Below are 4,035 nucleotides of genomic sequence, written 5' to 3'. Positions count from 1 at the left end.
AAATGGTGTTGGGAGAACTGGACAGCTACATGCAAAAAAATGAAACTCGAGCCCCAACTTACATCACACACCAAGATAGTCACCTTTAACCTAGCGAATTCAGCACTTTGACCTGAAAAAGGATGGGCAGTTTAACGACCACTTCGAAAGTAATTGGACTTCCCCTGTGGCAACACCAGTGATGTTTCAGCATTCCCCAAACAGTAAGAATTGCATTTCTTACTCAGGAACTGAGATGGGACTGGGGGAGCCATGGGAGCAGTCTTAGACATGAAGACTATAAATTTGCTCTATTTTCACTGGAATCTCTAGCTGCTTTTTCAGTAATAAATGCTCATGTTATTTTTACTGATCAAGTTTCAGAGGTATAAAATTGTTGTGTTTCCCTTTACCTAATTATGCTAAAACATTGCCTTAATGTGTCTAATATATAAAAGTATAATATAAATCGAGTCACTCCAACCTAGAAAAAATAACTGCATTTGGTTTATCATTTTAAAATCATCTTTATTTAGGTTGCAAATATACAGTATAGTTACTTAATATTTTATTTGATTCCATTTGAAGTCTCATACCTTGCCGTATACAACTTTGCCTTTATCAAGCTTCTAAATAATAATACTATAAAATATAAAGTATAACCTATATAATTTTCTTTCTGTATTCTCTTTATATACCATAAAATATAAACTATGACCTATATATAATTAAAACAACTATATGTTGTTTTAATGTTGTAATAGACCCAGTTCTGGTAGGTCAGCTGGTTAGAGCATGATCAGAATATGTGCAGGGTGGTGGTTGATGTCCCATCGTGCACATACAAGAAGCTCCCAAGGAAAGCCACACTAGGTAGACTGACTAACTGATTGTTCTCTCTCTCTTTCATCAATAGAAATAAAGTGACAAACAAACAAACTATAACAATGATTTAAAAAGGGAAGCGAGTTAATTGGCACACATTTATTTTTTAATGAATAATACTAAAAAATGATACCTATGTATAAAAATTAAGAGTAGCTTAAAAGATGTGCATTTTGAAACTTTTATCAAAAAGTTCTTTTGTAAATCAGTCACAACAATAAAAAGCACAACATGGGGAATATAGTCAACAATATTCTAATAAATATGCATGGTGTCAAATGGGCCCCAGATCCATTGGAGTGGTCACCTCTGAAAGTATACACAGGTCCAAAACAATATTGAATGTGAACAGTAGAGAAAAAATATTTTTTTAAAGTTGCATTTAAAATAAGTTCTCTGAAAATATCATTGTCGCATTTTTTTCTAAGGCCAATTTATTAGTGTCCAAAATCATTCTCATCATTTAATATTAACAAATCCTGCGTTCAAATTCTCAACATAAAAATAAAACCAGAGGCAAGAGCATTATAACACAGTCATTTAAAATGCAGAGGTTTCCCTGACTGGTGTGACTCAGTGGGTTGGACATCGTTCTGTAAAGGAAAATGTCACCATTCCCAGTCAGGGCAGGTGCCTGTGTTGTTGCACAATTGATCTGGGGATTCAGCACAGGAGAGGCAAACAATCGATATTTCCCTTTCTTTCTCTCTCCAAAATTAAATAAATAGAATCTCTAATAAAAAAATAAAATAAAATGTAAAGCTTTAGACGTTTGTTTCATTCTCCCATGTTAGTGCATTTTTAGATTTGTATTTTTCTTTGAAATTTTGTGCATCTCACAGCAACGTGGAGGGTTCTCTTTCTGATATTCTGCCGCCATGATGGATGATGGTTGCTTGTTGCACATTCACCCTGCATTTTCAACTTGGCTTCTATGCCATCACACTTCCTTTCTTGTGAATTATTATTCCCAGACTTTTGAAAAGTTTATTAATATCCCTAAGATCAGCTACCAGTTGTGTAAGAGAAGGCTCTTTCATGAATAAGGTGGAGGTCACCTTCTGTAATTCCCTCATCCTGCACCTGACCTTGAGGGTGAGTTTAGCTTTTCCAGAGCACAAGGTTCCTTTCCTTGAGCTCTCCTCAGGAATTCCACCAGATGCTCTGGCACAGGCTCCCCACTCAGGCAAAACACTCTTTTCCTTTCTCAGCTGCTGACCTTTGGAGAGCTAGTAATGTCGTGAATTCAACCACTAAGAAATAACCTGTATTTTCCTTTCGTGCTGTTCACTGAGGGTGGTAGGAGGAGATACCCACTGGTTCATGGACTGACTTGTTTCTTTGACCAGTTGTTCAGAATATTGTTGGTTCTGCTGCAGCTGTTGCCTCAACTCAGGTGATTCTTGACATGTTCCATGTTGATTCAGAGTCCTTTATATATCCACACAAGGTCGTGTGATCTTTGGATGTTGGATATGCTGGGCCAGCTGGGTGGGGTGACCAAGAATTCCTGGAGTGCAGGACGGGGTTGATTATTTATTCACTAATGTCACCAGATGTTGGAGGGCTGTGCAGTTTACTTAGCGGTCACCTCCCCCTCTAACTGCGAGCCAACTTTAATTGTTTTTTTAAATACAAATTAATTTTACTTAATTTCTCATAACATTTGTTTCCTCATAGAATTTTTTGAGCATTTTCAAAATACCTGCATGGACTGGACTGTCCCAGGGAAATAATACTAATCCTTGGGTGTGGACAACTTGCACAACTCTCTCTCCCAAACTGTAAGTTTCTTTAGAACTTGTATATATTCTTCCCTCATTCTTGCAAATCAGGAATTGATCTTAGAAACAAAAGGCAATGAGTGAACAATATGTGAAGAAATATTTAAGTGTTTTTATAGAAAAACATTTAAGGAATATTCAGATTTACTATATAAATATTACTATAAATATTTGTTTACTTAAATATTAAGTTATGTATCAACAGATTAATGATGTATTATCTCTGCATTTCAGATTTGCAAAAACTTCCATGTTGGACAAGAATTGTGTATTTTGGAATTCTGAGACACACAACTGCAATTCTGAATCCTGTCTAGAATACAAAAGATATATTTGTAAGCACCAGTCACATTAGCCAATCTGGTACAATTTTACTCTCACCATCCCTAAAAACACATTTCTAGTTTCTTCAAAAATGCTGCAATTAATTTTGTAAAACTAAGTTATAAGACTTATTTTGAGAACAGTTTTAGTTTCAGCACAAAAATTAAAGGTAGGTGCTGACATTTCCCATAGTCCCCTGCATGCAGAGCATCCCCATTATCAGCATCACTCAGCAGATGGGACCTTTGTTACTGAGAGTGAGTCTCTGTTGACACATTGTAGTCACTTGAAGTTCACGCTTTATGCGATGTTTCTTCCTTGGTATTATAGAATTGTTTTAATATCTATGATTATGTTAACCTTTAAAAATGTATATCCATGTGCACCTCAAGCATTTTAAAATCTTGTTATTAATTAAAATATAACAAGTATAAATTATGGATTGCAATATTAAGCACTGTTTCTTCTAAGTCTAAAATAACATGAATAATAAAAGACACATCTTCAACATAACTTTTCTGAGCCTTTGAATGTTGAAACTGAGGACCGAACATATCAGGATATCAAGGTGTGTAAGGCAGTTGAGTCAGGAGAGAAAAACCAGGGGTGATTTAAAGAATATTTAAGTATTTTAGGGGGTAGCCTGCAGAGAGGGGTAGAAGAAAATTACAAAATGTACCAAAGGATTAATCAAAGATTACCAAAAGGAAGAATCATATATGACCCAAGTCTATCTCCTCAGCAATGGGTTTCAGACTCATGTCACTACAGAAAACTCTACCATAGACACACTCACTGGACAGCTCTAGGAGAGAGCAGGTTCCAGTCTGAAGGTTGATGTGAGTGAGGATGGATCTCACAGTGTGACTGGCAAGTAAGAGGATCTCTCTGACCAAGTGTCAATAGGCCCAGGTTGGAGAAGGGGAGCTTTGGCTGTGACTAGTCCCAAAACTTGCCTGAGGGTGAATACCACAAGAACTTCCTGCATGCATGCAGATGTCAGCCACAGCACTGTAGCCAAAGGAGAGAAAACAGCATGAGACAAGGAAGAGGAGTCCTTCCT

General features: G+C 36.5%; 1 pseudogene; it reads right to left on the bottom strand.

Moving 5' to 3' along the window:
- Positions 1–1,796: 1,796 nt before the first annotated feature.
- LOC118995255 (syntaxin-7-like) lies at positions 1,797–2,393 on the bottom strand (annotated as a pseudogene).
- Between the last annotated feature and the right edge of the window lie 1,642 nt (positions 2,394–4,035).

This window comes from Sturnira hondurensis, unplaced genomic scaffold, assembly GCF_014824575.4.
Source record: "Sturnira hondurensis isolate 20B ecotype Veracruz unplaced genomic scaffold, ASM1482457v3 Scaffold0010119, whole genome shotgun sequence".
NCBI classification, from domain to species: domain Eukaryota; kingdom Metazoa; phylum Chordata; class Mammalia; order Chiroptera; family Phyllostomidae; genus Sturnira; species Sturnira hondurensis.
This window is presented reverse-complemented; position numbering and strand designations above follow the sequence as displayed.